A 24,830-nucleotide genomic window follows, 5' to 3' on the forward strand; every position below is an offset into this window, starting at 1 on the left:
AAACCCGGGCTAAGCCACTCCCTGCCGCCGCCCACACATCACAGAGGCTGTATATCCCAGGCACCTGGGTGTCTTCATGCTTGGGGACTTTCTTCACTATCAGCCTTTGCAGTCAATTCCTGAATACTTTTTTTTTTTTTTTTGCTTCAAAGAGATAGTTCCATTAAAAAAAAAAAAAAAAAAAAATATATATATATATATATATATATATATATATATATATATATATATATATATATATATTTGGGGCTGGAGAGATGGTTTAGTGGTTAAGGTGCTTGCCTACAAAGCCAAAAGACCTAGGTTAGATTCCCCAAGACCCATGTAAGCCAGATGAACAAGGTGGCACATGCATCTGGAGTTCGTTTGCAGTGGCTGGTGGCCCCACCCCCATTCTCTCTGTATCTGCCTCTCTGTCTCTCTCTGCTTCTCTCTTTCAAATAAATAAATGGTATTTGTTTGGGGCTGGGGAGACCGCACAGTAGTTAAGAGGCCCTTGTTTGCAAAGCCTAATGACCCAGGTTTGACTCCCCAGTACCCATGTAAAACACGCCTTTAATCCCAGCACTTGGGAGGCAGAGGTAGGAGGATCACCATGAGTTCAAGGCCACCCTGAGACTACATAGTGAATTCCAGGTCAGCCTGAGCTAGTGTGAGACACTACCTTGGGAAGAAAAAAAAATCCTAAGGAGAGTGTTAGTTACTTCCAGAAAGCAGAGCTATAAGAGTAAGCCCAGAGCTCTGTGAACAATGTTGGGAGCAAATCAGAGGTTCTGGTGTGGGCAGAGCAAGGAGAGGGACCATGAGAAGATGCCATAGGAACTTGCTGCCCAGCTGCCACCCTCTCAGCCCCAAGCGTACAAACGGAAAAGGTTGCTAAGGCCTTGGCGCTGTGGTATCAGTGTGGTCTGGACTGACTCTCAAAGCTGGTGTCACAAAGTTGCTCTCTTAGCCCTCCTGTGCCCCAAGGAAAAGGTGGATTGTTATTTTATTATTATTATTATTATTATTATTATTATTGAAAGAGAATTGGCCTCAGCCACTGCAATCAAACGCCAGTCGCTTGCACCACCTAGTGGGCATGTGTGACCTTGCACTTGCCTCACCTTTTATGCGTCTGGCTAACGTGGGGTCTGGAGAGTTGAACATGGACCCTTAGGCTTCACAGACAAGTGTCTTAACTGCTAAGCCATCTCTCCAGCCCTGATTTCTTTCCTGGGTCTGTTTCTTCTGGTTTCGTTCTTATAACCTTGTGTCCTTGCATGCCTTATTCTATTTTTTTTTTTTTTCCCAAGGTAGGGTCTCACTCTAGTCCAGGCTGACCTGGAATTCGCTCTGTAGTCTCAGGGTGGCCTCCAACTCATGGCAATCCTCCTACCTCTGCCTCCCCAGTGCTGGGATTAAAGGCGTGCGCCACCACACCCGGCCAGCCTGGCTAATTCTTGTGTGATGTGTGTCAGCAGTTTCATTTGAAAATTTATTTGTGAGAATATCAGGCTGGGATTGTCGCGTCCGCCTCGACCAGCAAGGAAGACACAACCACCAGTTCTTCTTACAGCAGTTTATTCAGGCAACTTCAAGCTCCATCTCCCCCAAGCCTCGGGCGGGGCTTCCTTATAAGCGCACTCACTTGGCCCAATCACCCCAGGCTACGCAACCTCTCCAGGCAAGCATCAGAAGCCAATAAGCAGCGGTGAGGGCGAGCTCCTCCAAATATGGACTTGTTTGTCCCAAGCATGGAACTTCCGTCAGGCGCCATCTTTAGGGCTTGGCCCGAGGGGCTCTCCACATGGGATGATGACACAACCATTCTTCAGAGTGGATTTCTGTTTGCTTCTATTGGGGATTTGGGAGCACTGGACATCTGAAAGCACCTTGGTCCAGTTTCAAGTCTTGGAAGATCGGAAAGTCAACAGTAGCACTTACAAATGTCTGTTTCCTTCAGACTTGCCCTGAGCCCTGTGATGCTGCCCCCTGGTCCCTCCCAAAGGCAGGAAGTTTATTTTGGGTAGGCATCCTGCCCAGTGGTCCTTCAGTTTTCTGACCCTGCAATGTTCTTTGAAAGGCTGCCAGTTTGCTGTGGCTGAAGGTGTTCTCTTTCTCTCTTTCTCTCTTTCTCTCTCTCTCTTTGTGGTTAAGACGTTTGCCTGCAAAGCCAAAGGACCCAGGTTTGATTCCCCAGGACCCACGTTAGCCAGATGCACAAGGGGGCGCACATGTCTGGAGTTCGTTTGCAGTGACTGGAGGCCCTGGCGTGCCCATTCTCTCTCTATTTCTCTGTCAAATAAATAAATAAATAATAAAATATTTTTAAAAATCAACCATGTAGACAACAGAAACAAAGTTTAAAAAACAAGAGAGCTCAAGGGGAAAGTGCAGTGGGGGGGAGGTATTACCATGGGATATTTTTTATAATTATGGAAAATGTTAATGTTGCAGTCTGGGTTCGCATTGCTGGTAGAAATCACCCAACCAAGAGGAGCTTCTGGGAAAAAGAGATTTATTTTGGCTCACAGGCTCAAGGGGAAGCTCCATGATGGCAGGGGAAAACGATGGCATGAGCAGAGGGTGGACATCACCCCCTGGCCAACAGAAGGTGGACCACAGCAACAGGAGGGTGTGCCAAACACTGGCATGGGGAAACTGGCTATAAAGCCCATCAGCCCACCCCCAACAATACACTCCCTCCAGGAGGTATTAATTCCCAAATATCCATCAGCTGGGGAGCTAGCATTCACAACGCCTAAGTTTATGGGGGACACCTGAATCAAACCACCACAGTTAAGAAAAATTGTGAAAAGGAAAAAAAAAAAAACAAGAGAGCTGGAGAGATGGTTTAGTAGTTAAGGTGCTTGCCTGTGAAGCCTAAGAACCCATGTTCTATTCTCCAGATCCCATGTAAGTCAGACTCACAAAGCGCAAGCAAAAGGTTACACATGCCCAGTAGGTGGTACAAGCATCATCTGGAGTTTGATTTCAGTGGCTGAGGTCCTGGCATGCCAATTTTCTTTCTCTCTTGCTATCTCTAAAAATAAAATTTAAAGAAAAGAACAGAAACAAATGGAGCCAGGCACGGTGGCTTAGCCTATAATCTCAGAATTGGATAAGCTGGGGCAAGAGTATTGCCATAAATTTTGGACCAATTTGATGTATATGGTGAGTTTCAGGCTAGTCTAGATTATAATCTGAGATCCTGGCTCCTAAAACCTAGAGAGGATGAGGGAGACAAGAGAGGAGAGAGAAAGGGAAAAGGGGGAAGGAAAGGGAAGGGTAGTACTAGGGTTTGAATAGTCTTTGAAAGCACCCCCCAAGGTTCACTGGATGGAAGCTTGGAGTGTATGTGGGGGTGCTAAGAAGGAGTAGAAAATTAAAAAGTGAGGAGCCATGGGAATTAATCTTTTTGATCAGATGAATCATTCTTGAAGAGACAAATGTCATTCTTGGGGAACATCAGTTCTAGTAGGCAGTTGTACAAAGAGTAAGTCTGTCCCAGAATCTGTCTGGCTTGCTGTCTCACCGTGTGATCTCTTCCACATGCATTTCCACTGCCTTGATGTCTTCTATCCTGCGGCCCTCGGCAAGAGCCCAGTCTTGGACATTCGGCCCTCCAAAACTATGAGCTCAATGAAATGAATCTCTTTTTCCACACAGTGTTTCGTTACAACAATGGAAAATGGACTTAGACCTGGTCTGAAACCAGGGATGGGGAAATGAAACCATGTGAAAGTCGCCGCCCAATAATAAAGTCCTTAAGGCACCCTTAACCTGAGCTGTGTATACAAGTCCCAGTCGCCTGGATTTATTCCTTGTGTTCTATGGCATTGGCAGGAGGCAGCGATTATAATTATATCCACGTGTGTTTTGGAAGTTACCCAAAAACAAACTTCAGCGAACAAATCTCAGGTCTTGTGTCATGGACACCCCTGTCGTGGTTTGAATATAGAATATTTTCCAGGTCAGCCTGGGCTAGAGCGAAACCTTACCTTAAAAAAACCAAAATAGGGCTGGAGAGATGGCTAAGCGGTTAAGCGCTTGCCTGTGAAGCCTAAGGACCCCGGTTCGAGGCTCGGTTCCCCAGGACCCACGTTAGCCAGATGCACAAGGGGGCGCACGCGTCTGGAGTTCGTTTGCAGAGGCTGGAAGCCCTGGCGCGCCCATTCTCTCTCTCTCCCTCTATCTGTCTTTCTCTCTGTGTCTGTCGCTCTCAAATAAATAAATAAATAAATAAATAAATATATTTTTAAAAAATTTAAAAAAAAACAAAATAAATAAATAAAATGTCTCCCATAGGCTCATGCATTTGAATAGCTAATCCCTCGCAATGTGGTGCTATTTGGGAAGATTGTGGAACTTTTTAGCTTGCCTGAGGAATGTGTCACTTTTAATGCTTGATGTGTAGCAGCCAAGCCCCTCTCTCCCTCCATCCTGCCTCCCCCTTCCCTCCCTCCCTCCCTCCCTCCCTCCCTCCCTCCCTCCCTCTCTCTGTCTCTCTCTCTCTCCTGCCTTGCTGTTGAGGTGACTCAAGCTTCCTCCTCAGACCTGCCATACCTTCCCTTTCATGATGGACTCTACCCTCTGGGACTGTAAGCTGAATTAGAACTTTTCCTTCTATAACCTGCTTGTGGCTGGGTATTTTGTCCCAGCAACAAGAAAGTAAGTGATACAAGCCTCCCTCTACCCCCCGCCCCCAGCCCAGTATATCTGTTCTAGCAAGCAACTATACTTCCGAGAAGCTGCCGTGACCAAAGCTAGCTGTAGCAGAGGTTCTATTCACGTACAATGCCTATAACATACCAAGCTGCTAAAATGAGGGCTTCGTTTGAACTTTCTGGGGGAAGGCAGGAAAGAGAAAGCTAAGCTGAACTTGTCTTTGGACAAAAGATGTTTTAGAACTTCCTTCGTTGAGAGGAAAAAGAGTGTGTGTGGGAAAGGGGGTGTCTATATCTATCTATCATCTACCTATCCATTTGATTTTGTTTTATTGAGACAGGGTCCCACTCAGTCCAGACTGGTCTAGAACTTACTATGTAGTCCAGGTCAGCCTTGAACTCATAGCAATCATCCTGTTTCATCCCTCTAAGTATTTTATTTCAGGTATAAACTACCATGCTCAGTTTGTGGAAATCTGGCAACATGAAGGTCTTCACTGGGGTGACTCAAAGGGCCAAAGCGCTGAGAAGTGACAGTGGAGAGTTCAGCAGTAAGTGAGACATCTCTATTACATCCTCCAAGGCTCAAGGACCATTGCAGAAGAGGTGGAGGAAAGAATGTCAGAGCCAAAGGAAGACGAGGACTGCCAATAGAGTGGTCTTGATATTCATGACCTCACAGTGACTCGCAAGACCTGTATAACAGGAGGGGGAAATGATGGCATCAAAATAGAAGGAGGGATGGCTTAGCAGTTAAGGCATTTGCCTGCAAAGCCAAAGAACCTAGGTTGGATTCCCCAGGACCCACGTAAGCCAGATGCACAAGGGGGTGCACGCATCTGGAGTTTGTCTGCAGTGGCTGGAGGCCCTGGCATGCCCATTTTTTCTCTCTCTCTTTCTCTCTCTCTCTCTCTCTGTGTGTGTGTGTGTGTGTGTGTGTGTGTGTGTCTGCCTCTTTCCCTCTCTTGCTCTCTCAAATAAATAAATGAATAAAAATAATGTTAAAAATGTTTCTTTAAAAAAAGTTTTTTTGGGGGGGGGGTTCGAGATAGGATTTCAGTCTAGCCCAAGATGTCCTGGAATTTAATATGTATTCTCAGGGTGGCTTCCAACTCACAGTGATCCTCCTACCGTTGCCTTCCAAGTGCTGAGATTAAGTGTGTATTTCCACTCCTGGCTTTAAAAACATGTTTTTATTTATTTACTTAAGAGGGAGAGAGAGAACATGTGTGTATGGGTGCACTAGGGCCTCTTGCCACTGCAAATAAACTCCAGATGCATGCATCACTTTGTGCACCTGGCTTTATGTGAGTACCCGGGAATCTAACCCAGGACAGCAGGCTTTGCAAGCAAGCACCTTTGACTGCTGAGATATCTCCCCAACCCCCAAATGTGTTTTTTTTTTTTTTTTTACTTTTTTATGCTTTTTAAAAATTTTTGAGGTAGGGTCTTTCTCTAGCCCAGACTGATCTGGAGTTAGTCTCAGGGTGGCCTTGAACTCACAGCAATCCTCCTATCTTAACCTCCCTAGTGCTGGGTTTAAAGGCAGGAGCCACCACACCTGGCCGTCCAAATGTATTCTTAATCAGAAAAAAAAAAATAATAATAAGATAATAGGGCTGGAGAGATGGCTCAGCACTTGAAGGCATTTGCTTGAAAAACCTGATGGCTGGAATTTGATTCCTCAGTACCTACATAAGGCCAGATGAACAAAGTGGTGCATGCGTCTGGAGTTCATTTGCAGTGGCTGGAGGCCCTGGCGCGCCCATTCTCTCTCTCTCTCTCTCCTAGCAAATAAATAAATAAACTATTTTTTTTAAAAGATAAAGTGCTCCTATAGCTGAAAGAGATTTTTAAAAAAATGAATTGAGAAACAAACTCTTAAAGAGTCAGTGATTCTTTGCTGGCACTGGCCACAGTGTCAGAGACCACTTCCTGGGACCAGAGCTGGTCCTGTTTGCTCCCCACAAAAGCTGACTCTTCACTCCCTTAGAGGTTAAATCCAAGACCCTGAGTATTGTGGAAGCCATTTGAAGTTCCCACTGGAATGCTCACACTGCTTGTAGCATTCCCAGAGGAAACCAGAGAGCAACCAGGCACAGGAAGAGATAGGCAGGTGGCACGTGGTAACATGGACTGGACTGGCTGACCCCCTCTGCCCAGCTCTGTAGAGAGATTCTTGGTCCAGGCCTGGCAACCAGGTACCTGTTCTGTAGGTCCATTCCACCAGTGTGTGTCTCTGCTGAACACTTGGCTGAGTCTCTTTCTCTCTTTTGGGCCTCAGCTGTTTTGTCAAGTTGAAGTGTGTAGCCATCCCTCTCACTAGGCAATGCCTGTATAAACAGCTGAGGGTTGCCCACATAGGAAGACCTGGTGGTTCACAAGTAGCGACCTGTCAGTCTTTGATTAGATGTTTCCTGTGCACCCTCCCCCATTCATTTCCTCCACAGCTCAGGAGCAACTCTCACAAGGAGAACCATCACCCCGAGCTGGGTGACTGGTGACTGCGCTGGCTACCGGGTCCCTGCTGCAAACCTGCCACCTGGTGGACAGTTCTGAAGCTGACAGCCGGGTCGCTGGGTCCAATCCTTGGAGTGCTTCTCAAACATTGAGGAGCTTGGGCTGGAAAGATGGCTTAGTGATTAAAGGCTCTTGCTTGCAAAGCCTGATGGCCTGAGTTCAATTGCCCAGGACCCACGTAAAGCCAGTTGCACAAAGTGGCACGTGCATCTGCAGGTCATATGCAGCGGCAAGAGGCTTTGGCCCCCTCCCCTTGCAAATAAAGATTAAAAAAAAAAAAAAAACACCAAACACCTTGAGGATCTTATGAAAACACACAGGTGGTTCAGCGAATCTGAAGTGAAGGAGGTCCAAGATCCTACGTCTATGTTGCCCATACTATCTTGTAGACCAAACTTGGAAGACTATGGCAGAGAGACTGGGAAGAGATTCCCAAGTGGAAGTCTCCTATCATGTGCCCAGCCCTTTGAGCACTGGCAAGCCAGCCAAGGTGTTCATTCAGTCTGCAGAAATTAAAGACTCAAGTGCTTTTAAATATCTAGATTCCAGATTTCCAGATTATGCCCTTTCAATATCCCCTACTTTCTGCAAATTCATCAACACATTTTTGTTTGTTTTAAAATTTTTTGTTTATTTTTATTTATTTGAGAGCGACACAGAGAGAGAGAGAGAGAGGCAGAGAGCGAGAGAGAGAATGGGCGCGCCAGGGCCTCCAGCCACTGCAAAACAAACTCCAGACGCAGTGCGCCCCCCTTGTGCATCTGGTTAACGTGGGTCCTGGGGAATCGAGCCTAGAACTGGGGGTCCTTAGGCTTCACAGGCAAATGCTTAACTGCTAAGCCATCTCTCCAGCCCTGTTTGTTTGTTCTTGTTTTTGTTTTTCCAGTAGGTAGGGTCTTACTCTAGCTCAGGCTGACCTGGAATTCACTATGTAGTCTCAGGGTGGCCTCGAACTCAGGGTAATCCCTCCTATCTAAGGCCCTGGCTGGCGCGCCCCATTCTCTCTCTCTCTCTCTCTCCTAGCAAATAAATAAATAAACTATTTTTTTTAAAAGATAAAGTGCTCCTATAGCTGAAAGAGATTTTAAAAAAAATGAATTGAGAAACAAACTCTTAAAGAGTCAGTGATTCTTTGCTGGCACTGGCCACAGTGGCAGAGACCACTTCCTGGGACCAGAGCTGGTCCTGTTTGCTCCCCACAAAAGCTGACTCTTCACTCCCTTAGAGGTTAAATCCAAGACCCTGAGTATTGTGGAAAGCCATTGAAGTTCCCACTGGAATGCTCACACTGCTTGTAGCATTCCCAGAGGAAACCAGAGAGCAACCAGGCACAGGAAGAGATAGGCAGGTGGCACGTGGTAACATGGACTGGACTGGCTGACCCCCTCTGCCCAGCTCTGTAGAGAGATTCTTGGTCCAGGCCTTGCAACCAGGTACCTGTTCTGCAGGTCCATTCCACCAGTGTGTGTCTCTGCTGAACACTTGGCTGAGTCTCTTTCTCTCTTTTGGGCCTCAGCTGTTTTGTCAAGTTGAAGTGTGTAGCCATCCCTCTCACTAGGCAATGCCTGTATAAACAGCTGAGGGTTGCCCACATAGGAAGACCTGGTGGTTCACAAGTAGCGACCTGTCAGTCTTTGATTAGATGTTTCCTGTGCACCCTCCCCCATTCATTTCCTCCACAGCTCAGGAGCAACTCTCACAAGGAGAACCATCACCCCGAGCTGGGTGACTGGTGACTGCGCTGGCTACCGGGTCCCTGCTGCAAACCTGCCACCTGGTGGACAGTTCTGAAGCTGACAGCCGGGACGCTGGGTCCAATCCTTGGAGTGCTTCTCAAACATTGAGGAGCTTGGGCTGGAGAGATGGCTTAGTGATTAAAGGCTCTTGCTTGCAAAGCCTGATGGCCTGAGTTCAATTGCCCAGGACCCACGTAAAGCCAGTTGCACAAAGTGGCACGTGCATCTGCAGGTCATATGCAGCGGCAAGAGGCTTTGGCCCCCTCCCCTTGCAAATAAAGATTAAAAAAAAAAAAAAAACACCAAACACCTTGAGGATCTTATGAAAACACACAGGTGGTTCAGCGAATCTGAAGTGAAGGAGGTCCAAGATCCTACGTCTATGTTGCCCATACTATCTTGTAGACCAAACTTGGAAGACTATGGCAGAGAGACTGGGAAGAGATTCCCAAGTGGAAGTCTCCTATCATGTGCCCAGCCCTTTGAGCACTGGCAAGCCAGCCAAGGTGTTCATTCAGTCTGCAGAAATTAAAGACTCAAGTGCTTTTAAATATCTAGATTCCAGATTTCCAGATTATGCCCTTTCAATATCCCCTACTTTCTGCAAATTCATCAACACATTTTTGTTTGTTTTAAAATTTTTTGTTTATTTTTATTTATTTGAGAGCGACAGAGAGAGAGAGAGAGAGAGGCAGAGAGCGAGAGAGAGAATGGGCGCGCCAGGGCCTCCAGCCACTGCAAACAAACTCCAGACGCAGTGCGCCCCCCTTGTGCATCTGGTTAACGTGGGTCCTGGGGAATCGAGCCTAGAACTGGGGTCCTTAGGCTTCACAGGCAAATGCTTAACTGCTAAGCCATCTCTCCAGCCCTGTTTGTTTGTTCTTGTTTTTGTTTTTCCAGTAGGTAGGGTCTTACTCTAGCTCAGGCTGACCTGGAATTCACTATGTAGTCTCAGGGTGGCCTCGAACTCAGGGTAATCCTCCTATCTCCTGAGTGCTGGGATTAAAGTCGTGCACCACCATGCCTGGCTAGCAACACATTTCTAAAAGAAATTCTACATTTTATTCAGCATATATTGTTTTCCTCACTCACCAGGAGGATTGCTTAGAGAATCTAATTGTCTATGTTGACAGAAAAAAGAACTCTTTGACCAGAGAGTCTTATATAGTCCCCATATTATGTTTCCCAGTAGCCCCTCCTGCCTGGTTCGATCAATAGATTCATTAATTCATGGGGGTGGACAGATCCTGTTTAGGAAAATACATTTATTTTCTTTTTTGTGTTGTTTTGTTTTTCAAGGTAGGGTTTCAGTTTGAATCAGATGTCCCCCATAAACTCATGTGTTTTGAATGTTTAGTTCCCAACTAATGGCAATTTGGGAGGTGGAGCCTTGCTGGAGGAGGTGTGCTGTTGGGGGTAGGGTTAGGTGGGTGTTAGCCCAGCTCCCCTGTTCTAGAGCTCAGCTCATTCTCCTGCTGCTGTTGTCCACCTGATGTTTGCAAGAAGAGCATGTCCAGCCTTGGCTCTACTGTCTTCCCCTGCCATCATGAAGCTTCCTCTCAGTACTGTAAGCCAAAATAAACACCTTTCCTCCCATCAGCTGCTTTTAGGTGGTGCTTTGTCCCTGTAATGTGAAGGTAATCACAACAACATAGACATACGTACACATGCGCATATACATACACATATTTCTGGGTCGGTTGGTTTGTTTGGTTTTGGTTTATTCGAAGTAGGGTCTCACATCAGCCCAGGCTGACCTGGAACTCACTCTATAGTGCAGACTGGCCTCAAACTCACAATGATCCTACTTCTGCCTCTCAAATGCTAGGATTAAAATATATGCCACCACACCTAGCTAAATATTTCTTTTTTGTTTGTTTTTTAATTATTTTTCTCATCCTCACCAAGATTGAACTGAAATTCACTTTGTAGTCTCAGGGTAGCCTCAAACTCACAGTTGATCCCTCTACCTTAGCTTCCTGAATGCTGGAATTAAAGGTGCGTGCCACCATGTCCTACTTAAATATTTATTCTTTTGATTTATTTATTTATTTGACAGCAGGGAGGGGGGAGGGAACAGGAAGAATGGGTACACCAAGGCCTCTTGCCATTGAAAAATACTCCAGATGCATGTGCTACTTTGTGAATCTGGATTTACATGGGTTCCAGTCCATCAAGCTTTGCAAATAAGTGCCTTTAACCACTGATCCCTCTCTTTAGCTCAAGTTAAATATTTCTTAATACCCACATATCTAAGTCTTAGAAGAATGGGTTCATCTTATTACATGCAAATTATACCTCAATAAAGTGATTTAAAAATTTAAAAAGGGGGCTGGAGAGATGGCTTAGTGGTTAAGTGCTTGCATGTGAAGCCAAAGGATCCTGGTTCGAGGCTCGATTCCCCAGGACCCACGTTGGCCAGATGCACAAGGGGGCGCACACATCTGGAGTTCGTTTGCAGTGGCTGGAGGCCCTGGCATGCCCATTCTCTCTATCTGCCTCTTTCTCTCTCTCTGTGTGTTGCTGTCAAATAAATAATAAAAATGAACAAAAAAATTAAAATATAAATAAATAAAGGAAGGCTGGAGAGATGGCTCAGCATTTAAGGCACCTGCCTGCAAAGTTAGCGTCCTGAGTTTGATTCCCCAGTACCCACATCCATGTAAAACCAGATGCACAGTGGTTCATGTATCTGGAGTTCGTTTGCAGCAGATAGAGGTCCTGGTGCATTCATTCTCTCTCTCTCCTCTCTTTCTGTTTGCAAATAAATAAATAAATAAATAATTTTTTAAATAAACATAATAACAATAAAAATAAATAATCAAGTTTATTCTTCAGTTCTATTTTCTTATCTAAACTATTATGTACAATTTTTTTTTTCTAAACAGAGTCTCAGGTAGCCCAGGCTTGCCTCAAACTTGCTTTGTAGCTAAGGATAACCTTGAGCTTCTGATCTTCCTGCCTTTACCTCCTGAGTGCTGAGATTACAGGTGTACCCCATGATACCCTATTTATGCAGTGCTAAGGATCAAAGCAAGTGCTGTACCAACTAACTACATCCCCAGACCTATACAGTCTTTTTTTTTTTTTTTTAATGAGAGAGAGAGAGAATTGGCACACCAGGACCTCCAGCCACTGTAAGCGAACTCCAGACATGTGTGCCCCCTTATGCACATGTGCAACTTCGTGTGCTTGCATCACCTTGTGCATCTGGCTTACATGGGATCTATAAAGTCAAACATGGGTCCTTAGGCTTTGCAGTCAAGCTCCTTAACTGCTAACCCATCTCTCCAGCCCACAATCTTTTTGTATTAGTTAATCTCCCTTTAAACTACCTTCTAACATGTCTCCACCTAAATTATTATCACAAATAATCCTAACATGCAGCCAAAGGAACATAGATACAAAAATAAATAAGTAAATGAAATAAACAAGTACAGAATAAGAGGCAGAAACATAACAAAGAAACTTGTGAAAAATAGTTTTTATAGTTCTAAAAATGAGCCAGAAAACCATTAGCATTAATATGTCTAGAACACTTATGATATGGAACTAGCTTCTGCTTTTGTACAGTCCTGCACAGACTGACATGTGAAGTCAAGAAAAAGAAAGAAAGAAAGAAAGCTGGAAGGATGGTTCCTACCTATAACCCCAGCACTAGGGAATCTGAAGCAGGAAAATCACGGTGAGTTTCAGCAGCCTGGACTATATAGTTCTAGGCCATCCTGGGCTACATGCATAAGACCCCGCCCACCTCCCACCCCTCAGTGCCCCCCCACGAAGGAAAACAAAACATCTAGAACTGTTACTCAGAGTGTAAAGGAAGGCACAGCATTTGGAAGGAAGGAATGGCCCCAGTTCTCAAGGTAGATATTTAGCAAATGGTAACAAAGAAAAGAACTTAGCTATGCATATTCCTGGCTCTACACGCCCCCCCCCCACACACACACACAAAGATTCTGAGTCTACTGAAGAGACTGATATGAAATCTGGCATGGAAGCTTGTTTTTGTGGTGCTGGGGTTGGAACCCAGGGCCTTCAGTATACTAACCTACTACTGAGCTACACCGCCCCTCCCCCCCCCCCGTTATACCTATTCGCTATTTTAAATCTCCCCCTCTTGCCCCACCTGCCACCCGGCCACCGTAGTATGGATCTGCATGCATTACTAGTGAGGAATAATTGGAAAACTGAAAGATCTTTTAAAAGGTTTATAAAATCACAGGGCTACACCAGACCTTAACTCAAAAAAAGAAAGGTTTTGTGAACTCCACAGTATCAATACCAGAAAATGAACTCAAACTGTAAGGACTTAATACACATGTGATAGATCAAAATTAATACCATAAAGAGGGATCACATTTTAATAAACAGTGGAATAGCAACAGCATCCAATTGAATGGTTTGCTTTTGAACCATACATTACACCATATGCTGCCACGAACTTCAAATAGATTAGAGCTAAACATAAAACACCATCATGATTGCCAAAAAAACTAAAAAAAGATCAGAATGACATATTTATGCCAGCTGTGGAAGACAATGTGATTCACTATTCTGGAAAAGAAAGAAGATATCAGAATTAAAACAGATACGCTCAGGCATATGTTGAACAAAATTCTTGAAAAACATAGTCTGCTTTAGATAACAAGAATCCAATTTTTACCAGGTGAAGGTTTCTGGGTTCCATTATTAGGTTCTAACTAACATTTAAACACCAGTGGTTCAGTAATAGTGACTCTGCAGATAAATTCATATCGGATAGGAACAATCTAACGCATCTGGTGTTCATTTGCAGCTGCTGGAGGCCCTGGCGTGCCCATTCTCTCTGTCTTTCTTTTCTCTTTCTTTCTTTGCTTGCAAATAAATAAATTAATTTAAAAAAGGAAGAAGGAAAGAAAATCTGAGCATGATGGTGCACGCTTTTAACCCCAGCACTCAGGAGGCAGAGGTAGGAAGATCACCGTGAGTTCGAGGCCACCTTGAGACTACAGAGTGAATTCCAGGTCAGCCTGAACTGGAGTAAAACCGTATCTCAAAAAACAACAAACAAACAAACAAAAAACAGAAAGAAAGAAAGAAAATCCAAGGGTAAACATATCATTTGAAAATTATGCAAGGGCTGGAGAGATGGCTTAGCGGTTAAGCTCTTGCCTGTGAAGCCTAGGGACCTCAGTTCGAGGCTCGATTCCCCAGGTCCCACGTTAGCCAGATGCACAAGGGGGCACACGCGTCTGGAGTTCGTTTGCAGTGGCTGGAGGCCCTGGCATGCCCATTCTCCCTCTCTCTCTCTCTCTCTCTCTATCTGCCTCTCTCTCTCTCTGTCTGTTGCTCTTAAGTAAATAAATAAATAATAAAAGCAAAAAAAGAAAATTATGCAAGGGAGTACATGCACATGTGTATGCTGCTCTCGCTGTATGTTGGGCCAGGCCCTAAGCATCTGCTCCATGTGATGCTCAAGCCAGTGGCACAATAACGAATAAAGAGAACTGGGACTAGACATTTGTTTTGTTTTGTTTTTGTGTTAAGGCAAGAGTCTCACTCTAGCCCAGGCTGACTTAGAACTCATTCTGTAGCCCACACCAGTCTCAAACAATTCTACCTCATCCTCTCAAGTTCTGGGAATGAAAGCTATGAGCATCATGCCTAGTTTTAAACTATACATTTTGATTTCCACTTCTTTGATTTCATATCTATGATGAGGAATTTGAACAGTTATCAAACCCTATTAGTGACTTTTTAATAAATTCCAATGTTTTTTATTTTATTTATGTTTTTAAATTTTTATTAGCATTTTCCATGATTATAAAAAAAATATCCCATGTTAATTCCCTCCCTCCCAACACTTTCCCCTTTGAAATTCCATTCTCCATCATATTACCTCCCCATCACAATAAATTCCAATGTTTAACTGATTTTTTTAAAATGGGAGGGCTAGAAAGATGGCTCAGAGGTTAAAGGCACCTCCTTGTAAAGCCTGAAGGCCTGGGTTCAATTCCACAGTACCCATGTAAAGCCAGATACACAAAGTGGAACATGCATCTGGAGTTCTTTTACAGTAACTCGAGGCCCTGGCATGCCCATTCTCTCTCAGTCTCCCTCCCTCTCTTTCTCTCTCTCCTTGCAAATAAATAAATATAATATTTTAAATTTTTTTAACTTGTTTATTTGCAACATAAAGAGAGAAAGAGAGTGGGTTAGTGTATGGGTATGCCAGGGTCTCTTACTGCGTCTGGCTTTACATTCCCCATACCTCTGTCCCCTTGTCTCTACACGTGAAACTCCCTCACCATCAGCATTCTCTGGCAAAATGGTGACAGCCTACACTGACACTCCATTAACACTCAAAGTCCAGGGTTTACAATGGGGCTCACTCCATGACATATAGTCTGAGGACTTTGACAGTCTATAATGGCATGCATCCACTATTACGATGTCCTACATAACAGCTTCACGACCCCCACACCCTCTGCGCTTTGCCTGTTTTCCTCTTCTTCCCCCAAGCCCCTAGCAACTCCTATTCTTTATAGTATCCCTAGAGTTTGTCTTTTCTTTTTTTTAAATTATTTATTTATTTATTTATTTATTTATTTATTTATTTATTTATTTGAGAGAGACAGACACAGAGAGAAAGACAGGTAGAGGGGGAGAGAGAGAATGGGTGCGCCAGGGCTTCCAGCCACTGCAAACGAACTCCAGATGCATGCACCCCCTTGTGCATCTGGCTAACGTGGGACCTGGGGATCCGAGCCTCAAACCGGGGTCCTTAGGCTTCACAGGCAAGCGCTTAACAGCTAAGCCATCTCTCCAGCCCGAGTTTGTCTTTTCTAGAATGTCACATAGCTGAAGCATACAGTGTTTGGATCCTTTGCAGATCGGCTTCTTACATTAGTAATACACACTTAAGTTTCCTCTAGACCTTCTTATAGCTTGGTAAGTCATTGTGTGTGTGTGTGTGTGTGTGTGTGTGTGTGTGTTTGCGTGTGCGCGCGTGCGTGCATGTGAAGACCAGAGGACAGCTTTGGGTGTCATCCTCAGGATCGCCACCCATCTTTTTTGAGGTTGGCCTGGAGCTCACCAGTTAGGCTAGACTGGCTGGCCAGCAAGCCCTGGAGAACCCATCTCCACATCCCTAGCCTGGGATTATAAGCACATGCCGCCACATGCAACCTTTTATGTGGGTTCTGGGTATTGAACTCAGGTCCTCGTGCTTGAAAGGCAAACACTACTAAGTGAGCTATCTCCCTAGCCCCCTGGTCCCTCTTAACGCTACATAATATCCCATATTATGCCACAGTTCATGCACGCATCTACTGAAGGGCATCATGTTGGTTCCAAATTTGGGCATTTTTGAATACAGTTGCTGTACACCTCCTCTCTGCATGCGTAGTTTTCATAAATTAATCTTTTTGTTGTTGCTGCTGTTGCCATTGAGATATGATCTTTCTCTAGCCCAGGCTGGCCTGGAATATAATATAATCCTGGGCTGATCTAAACTTCATGATAATCCTCTTGTCTCCACTTCCCACATGCTGGAATTACAGCCTGAGCCGCCATGCTTGGCTTCTTCAATCAATCTTGAGAAAAAAAATATCTCACCACTGCTTGATACCATATGATCTTAATTAAATAGTTGTCTGAGATTTCAATATAAGCTATTTTTAAAAAAGCCCTGTGAGCCCCTTACAAACTATTCCTCTGTATGAATCTAGAAACCAAAACAAGAAACAAATTAGAAGCCAAACTTGGGTGACTACATTTGCCATCCAGAATTCCAAATGTCAAGATTTGGCATGCAACAACACCTCGCTCACTACCCTTGAATGCTCTTTTGTTGTCTTTGAACCAAAAAATTTGTTATGAATTTGAACCTACAAAATAAATTCAGTCTGGCATGGTGGCATATGTCTAGAATCTTGGCACTCAGGAGGCTGAGACTGAAGGATCATGAGTTCCAGACCAGCTGGGGCTGCATAGTGAGAACATGTCTGAAATGCCTACCCATTTATATAGACATATATATGTATGTATATACATGCATGTATGTATGTATGTGCATCTATATATGTATATATCTATATATGTATATATCTATATCTATCTATATATGGAGAGAGGGAGAGAGCACAAAGCACCTTTTTGTTTTATAGGCCAGATTTCTATAAAATTTCCTATAGCTAAACAGTAATATAATTTTTTTTATTTTTTTTAGCCAGAGTGTTTGCATGCTAGGCCAGTGTTCTACCACTACATCCCCAGGCCAAACATAATTGTATTTTTTTTTTTTGTTTTTTGGTTTTTGGTTTTATGAGGTAGGGTCTCACTATGGCTCAGGCTGACCTGGAATTCACTATGTAGTCTCAGGGTGGCCTTGAACTCTCGGCAATCCTCCTACCTCTGACTCCCGAGTGCTGGGATTAAAGGCGTGCACCACCACGCCCGGCTCCCAAACATAATTTTTTTTTTTTTAAGTTTTTTAGGCGACAGACACAGAGAGAAAGACAGATAGAGGGAGAGAGAGAGAATGGGCGCGCCAGGGCTTCCAGCCTCTGCAAACGAACTCCAGATGCGTGCGCCCCCTTGCGCATCTGGCTAACGTGGGACCTGGGGAACCGAGCCTCGAACTGGGGTCCTTAGGCTTCACAGGCAAGCGCTTAACCGCTAAGCCATCTCTCCAGCCCCCAAACATAATTTTTTAAGTCTGAAAGTTACTGAAATGAATAAGCGAAGAGAGTCAGAAAGACAGGACAATTTCATACTCTCAGGCTCACGTCACTGGAGGCTGGCAGGATATTGTACGGGCATCTTAGGTTGAGGGCATCTCGGGCTGAAGAACACAGTGGAGAACTTACTAATATGTTGGTGTTGGATGCTGTGGAGAAGGACTTTCCTTCCTCCTCTGAGAGCTCACTATAGGGGTCATGGGGATGCCAGGGACACCAGCTCTGCTCCAAGACAACAGGCATGCTTTGTTCTCAAAGGCCACGCTCCAAGTTAATAAATGAAATGGTAAGCCTGATCTACAACTGGAAAAATGGTCCCTAGCAGGGCAGCTGCTCCCAAGCAACCACTTCTAGATAGTGTGCTGCAGTCTTTAATGGAAGAACAGTTGACTCTGTACATCCCTTTCCTGCTGATACAACTTAACCTCGGTTCAGGGGATTTGAATTCAGTCAACCTCACTCTCCCACGTTTTGAGGAGAATATAGAAGTGGGCCTGGGGAGAAGGCAGGACATCTGGCCCTCCGTTGTTATCAGCAGCCCCTATTGACCCCTGCTTCCTATTCTCAGCTGGCTTCCTGTACAAGCCATGCACACAATTGCTATGGGGCCTCCTTCTGGTCTTTAGGCCTCGCCAGGATCTCAGCTCGTTCCACTTTCCCTTTGCTTCTCCTGTGGGGCACAGAAAACATTCAGCTACTTTTCTGTGGGGAACAAGACACCTCGCAGACAGTCTTTGTTTTTATCAATGTGTGAAGTGCGTGTTCGTGTTCATGTAAGTGCACGTCAGCTTGCATGTGTGAGCTTGTGCGTATCTGAAGGCCAGATACCTTGGGTATCATTCTCGGGAATTCTATGTGCTTTCATTTTTGTTGTTCTGTTTTCTTTTTTTTTTTTAATTTTTTTTTTTTTTTTAATTTGAGAGCGACAGACACAGAGAGAAGGACAGATAGAGGGAGAGAGAGAGAATGGGCGCTGCCAGGGCTTCCAGCCTCTGCAAACGAACTCCAGATGCGTGCGCCCCCTTGTGCATCTGGCTAACGTGGGACCCGGGGAACCGAGCCTCGAACTGGGGTCCTTGGGCTTCACAGGCAAGCGCTTAACCGCTAAGCCATCTCTCCAGCCCTGTTCTGTTTGCCTAACAGGGTTTCACTCTAGCCCAGGCTGACTAGAAACTAACTCTAGCTCCAAGTTAACCTTGAACTCATGATTGGTAGTAAAGGCGTGTGTGTGTGTGTGTGTGTGTGTGTGTGTGTGTGTCCATATCTGGCTTCTGTATTTTTGGTTTGTTTTTTGAAACAGGGTCTCATCGGTCTGAAGCTCACCAATTAGGCTAGACTGGCTGGTCAACCAGCCCCTGGTGTCCTCCTATCTCTGCCTCCCCAGCACTGGGGTTACAGTGGCATGGACCCACACCACAGAGTTTTCCATAGGTACGGAGGCTCTAACTGCTCAGCCGCCATGAAAGCTACTGTTATTCTGCCCCCTCATAGTGCTGATTGCAGAGGATTTTTATAAGATGGCTAATGCTCACACATGGGTTTGAAGCCTCAGCCAGTAACCGTATAACATGGGCTCTAAGATTTAGGATTTCTCCAAAAAGAGATAGGAGTGAGAAGAGCCAGAGGAGCCGCTCAGTTTTCCTAAGAATTATGGCACAGAAAGAAAAATCTTTGGATGAACTGCTGCCTGCTCAGCTGCAATTGAGAGATGACAACCTTTGAGATTGGGCCAGCTGACCTGCACTGGGGCAACAGGAAGAATGTAGACTCTCTTGAAGGGGCCTGAGTGCTCAAGGAATGTCCTGTTCTTCAGTCTGCTTTGTTCTCTCCGGATTAACAAATTGGCACCCTACCTGGTATTGTGGAGTATAAGAAATGCTGGAAAGAGGGTCATTGAGTTTGCAACATGCTCTTGTGTTTTGAAAATGGCCATGGGCAGTGTGAAGCAGGTTTGCTGGATGCCTGGATTGCAGTGGAGATGCCAGGACCACGAGATGGCTACTTAGGAAAGCTGCTGGCCCTGATGAAGTTTTCCAGGACTGTGAGTAGCCTAACTGGAGGGGCAGAATTGGAATGCCAGAGACTTGTTGCTGGTAAGGATTATCAGACTTAGAGACTTGTCGCTGACTAGAGTTGCTGGACTTGGAGATACAGAGTTTAGTGTTTGCCCTGTTAAAATCATGTATTGCTTGAGTATTTCTTTGCTGTGCCCAATGCTGTCTTTTGCAGTGTGAATGTTTATTCTGTGCCATTATGGGGTTCTTTTGGGGGGGGGGGGAATTTTTGGTATTATGGCTCGGTTAAAAGATCTTGGAGTATGGGGATGTATGAACATCACTGGGATTGATAAAAACTATGGGGACTTTTAAAGTTAGATGAATGCATTGCATATTACATCATGTGTGATTATCAGTTTATGGGGGCCAGGGGCGGAATGTGGTGGTTTGATTCAGGTGTCCCCCATAAACTTAGGTGTTCTGGATGCTAGGTTCCCAGCTGATAGAGATTTAGGAATTAGTACCTTCTGGAGGCAGTGTATTGTTGGGGGCGGGCTTATGGGTGTTATAGCCAGTTTCCTCTTGCCAATGTTTGGCACACTCTCCTGTTGCTCTTGTCCACCTTATGTTGTCCAGGGGTGATGTACACCCTCTGCTCATGCCATCGTTTTCCCCTGTCATCGTGGAGCTTCCCCTCAAGCCTGTAAGCCAAAATAAACCTCTTTTTCCCAGAAGCTGCACTTAGTTGGGCGATTTCTACCAGCAATGTGAGCCTGACTGCAACACTGTCCCACAAGTCACTAAAGATCGAAATTTCTTTTCTTCAAGTCTTTGCTCCACCTCCCATTCTTTTTTGTTTCTATATGTATGTGGGTGTGGTATTCATGAGTGTGCATATGTGTTTATATGTGTGCACATGCATGTAAAGGCCAGTGGTCCACGTTAAGTGTCTTTCTCAATTACTCTCTACTTCATGTTTTTTTTTGCGACAGCCTCTCACTGAATCTGGAGTTCATCAATTTGGGTAGACTAGGCAGACAGCAGGCACCCAGGATCCTCCCGTCTCCACCTCGCCAGCTCTGGGATGATAGGCACACACCATCACACCCAGCTTTTTTTTTTTTTAATTTTATTTATTTATTTATTTGAGAGCGACAGACACAGAGAGAAAGACAGATAGAAGGAGAGAGAGAGAATGGGCGCGCCAGGGCTTCCAGCCTCTGCAAACGAACTCCAGACGCGTGCGCCCCCCTGTGCATCTGGCTAATGTGGGACCTGGGGAACCGAGCCTTGAACCGGGGTCCTTAGGCTTCACAGGCAAGCGCTTAACCACTACGCCATCTCTCCAGCCCCACCCCCAGCTTTTGCACAGGTGCTGGGGATCCAAACCCAGGTACTCAAGTGAGAACTTTACCAAGCCATCTGCCCAGCCCCTGTCGTCAGGACTGAATAATTTTTGTTGATTTGGCTTCAAGCTTATCTTCTCTTTTGTCATTTCCAATATGCAAGATGTTAAATTCACATAGTGTGCTTTGTTTACAGGATTAGAATGTCTGCATTTCTATTGTTTGGCCCTATTTTTATGGTTTCCATTTTCCTTGCTGCAGTATAGCCACACCCCAAGGGTGGGGACCATTTTGTTATTGAGTGTGTCCTAAGTTCAGCACAAAGTTAAAAATCTGTTAGTCATGTGAAGGAAATGGAAAATATAATCAATTACGAAGCTTAAGAGCAGTCAATAGAAATCATTGCCAAGATAACCCAGATGTTGGATTTAGCAGACAAGGACTTGAAAGCACTTGTCATAAATATACTTTATCATATAAAAGAATATGGTAACATTGATGAAACAGATGTATGATCTTAGTAGATCCAAAAGTAACTTAACTGCATGCCAGAAAAAGAGAGTAGTTTTTTGTTTTTTTTGTTGTTGTTGTTGTTTTTCGAGGTAGGGTGTCACACTAGTCCAGGCTGACCTGGAATTCACTATGGAGTCTCAGGGTGGCTTCGAACACACAGTGATCCTCCTACCTTTGCCACCTGAGTGCTGGGATTAAAGGTGTGCGCCACCACGCCCGTTGAGAGTAGCATTCTTTAAAGAAATATACACACATATACACACAAATTTAGCACTCCAAATATAAAATTCATAATGTATACCATATGCACACCAAAATTTGTTCAGCGTATTAAAAAATAGGAAAATATAGCCGGGCATGGTGGCACGTGCCTTTGATCCCAGCCCTTGGGCAGCAGAGATAGAAGGATCACCGTGAGTTCAAGGCCACCCTGAGACTCCATAGTGAATTCCAGGTCATCCTGGGCTAAAGTGAGACCCTACCTCAAAAATCAAAAAAAAAAAAAAAATCATAAGGACTGGAGATATGGCTTAGCAGTTAAGGCATTTGCCTACAAAGCCAAAGGACCTAGGTTCGATTCCCCAGGACCCATGTTAGCCAGATTCACAAGGGGGCACATGCATTTAGAGTTTGTCTGCAGTGGCTGGAGGCCCTGGTGTGCCCATTCTCTCTCTCTGTCAAATAAATAAATAAAATATTTTTTAAAAAATGAAATCATAAGAGCAACCCTACTATTCAAAAAAAAGCAAAAATAAATAAATAAATAAATAAATAAAATAAAAAAGAAGAAAAAGGAATAAAAAGAAATAGAGCAAACAGGAAATAAATACCAAGATTGTAGACTAAACCCAATCATATTGATAATTATAGTAAATTCAAATGGCATAATTACTCCAATTAAAAGACTGAGGCTGGTAGGGGACTGGAGAGATGGTTCATTGCTTAAAGGCACTTGACTGCAAAGTCTGACAGCCTAGGTTCAATTCCCCAGTACCATGCAAAGCCAGATGCAGAAGGTGGTGCATGATCTGGTGTTCTTTTATGGTGGTAGGGGCTCTGGTGCATCCATTCATTCTCTAAATAAATAATTAGGTAGAATTAGTTGAGGCTGTGGGGATGGCTCAGCAGTTAAAGGGTGCTTGTAAAGTCTGCCCTTCTGGGCTCAATTCCCCAGTACCCACATAAAGCCAAATGCTCAAAGTGCCATTTGTAGCAGCAAGAGGCCGTGGTACATCCATACACACACGGTCTCTCTCCTTGCAAATAAATAAAAATAAAAGATTGATATTATGAGATAAGATTGAAAAGAAGAGCAATAGGATCCACTTATATGATTTTTACTAGAAACTCACTATTAAAAGTTTTTATTTTGAGGAGGGGGAGAAAAAAAAGTTTTTATTTTGAGATAGATCTCATGTAGACCATGGTGGCCTAGAACACCTGAATTAGAAACTTACTTTAAACTATATCTTTATGGGGCTGGAGAGGTGGCTTAGCAGTTAAGATATTTGCCTGTGAAGCCAAAGGACCCAGATTTGGTTCCCCAGACCCACGTAAGCCAGATGCACAAGGGGCATATGCATCTGGAGTTCATTTGCAGTGGCTGGAGGCCCTGACATGCCCATTCTCTCTCTCTCTCTCTCTCTCTCTCTCTCTCTCTCTCTCTCTATCTCTATCTCTCTGTGTGTGGTTACAAATAAGTAAACAAACTACATCTTTATAATGATACATATTAATAATAAAATCACAGCAAGATGTGGAGGCACATGCCTGGAATCTCTTGGCACTCTGTAATCTAAAGCAGGAAAATTGCAAGTTTGAGGCCAGCTTGGGCTACATAGAATGCTTCAAAATAGGAAAGTAAAATTATGGGGAAAATATTGCACAATACTATTAATCAAAACATTGTAGAGATGGAGAGATTGCTCAGTGATTAAAAGCACTTGCTTGCAAAGCCTGACAGCTCAGGTCTCATTCTCCAGAACCCAGGTGCACAAAGTGGTGAATGCATATGGACTTGGTTTGCAGTGGCAAGAGGCTCTAGCGCTCCATTCTTTCTCTCTCTCTCCCTCTTTCTCTCAAATAAATGATAAAAATAAATTTTTTTTTCAAAAAAATGGGCTGGAGAGATAGCTTAGCAGTTAAGGTGTTTGCCTGCAAAGCCAAAGAACCCAGGTTTGATTCCCCAGGACCCACATAAACCAGATGCAGAAGGTGGTGCAGTGGTGAATGCATCTGGAGTTCGTTCGCAGCAGCCAAAGGCCCTGCTGTGCCCCTTCTTCCTCCCAGTTAAATAAAGAAAATAAAATAAATTTGTAGAGTGAGTTGTCAACTTAGTTTAATGTTATAGTGCTTGTATACCCTTTGTGAGACCTGGGTTCAATCATAAACCTAGGGTAGAGGTGGAGATGGAGGAAAGGAGAGAGAGAGAGCTGGAGGAAGGGAGAAAGAAAGAGAGGAAGAGAGCAGGAGAGAAGGAGGGAGAGAGGGAGAAGTTTCTTCATTTATATACCTTAATTTTTCTAAAATACAAAAAGATGGCTTCTTGCCTCAGGACAAAATCATCAATGAGTAAAGTTTTAAAAGTACCCTACAGATGCTAAACATCAATCTTGTTTTAAATGAAAGCAGATTCAACAGCACTGTAGGATAGAAATATATTGTGAGCTCCAAAGTGAATCACATAGTTATCAGGCTTTTTTTTTTTTTTTTTTTTTTCAGGGTAAGGCCTCATTCAATATCCCAGGAGGACCTGGAGCTCATTCTGTAGTCCCAGGCTGGCCTCAAGCTCACAGTGATCCACCTACCAAGAACTGGCATTTGAAGGCATGTGCCACAAAGCCTGACATAGGTTGTTTTTTAAAAATTATTTTTACTTATTCATTGAGACAAAGAGACACAGGGAGAAAGAGACAAAGTTCAGTAAGATCCTATGGGCACACCGGAGTCTCTTGCCAGTGCAAAGAAGTCCAGATGCACGCACCACTTCGTACATCTGACTTTATGTGGGTATGGGTACTAGGGAATCAAACCCAGGCTGTCAGGCTTTTCAAGCGAGCGCCTTTAACCACTGAGTCATCTTTCCAGAACCTAATTACAAGTATTTTTTTTTTAATTTTTGTTTGTTTACTTGAAAGAGAGAGAGATAGAAGAGAGGAAGATGGAAAGTGAATGGGTGTGCCAGGGCCTCAAGCCACTGCTAACAAACTCCAGACACATGTGCCCCTTGTGCATCTGGATTATGTGGGTCCTGGAGAATTGAACCTCGGACCTTTGGCTTTGCGGGCAAATGCCTTAACCACTAAGCCACCTCTCCAGCCGCAATTTGTTTGCAATGGCTAGAGGC

This window comes from Jaculus jaculus, chromosome 1, assembly GCF_020740685.1.
Source record: "Jaculus jaculus isolate mJacJac1 chromosome 1, mJacJac1.mat.Y.cur, whole genome shotgun sequence".
In the NCBI taxonomy this organism is placed as follows: Eukaryota; Metazoa; Chordata; class Mammalia; order Rodentia; family Dipodidae; genus Jaculus; species Jaculus jaculus.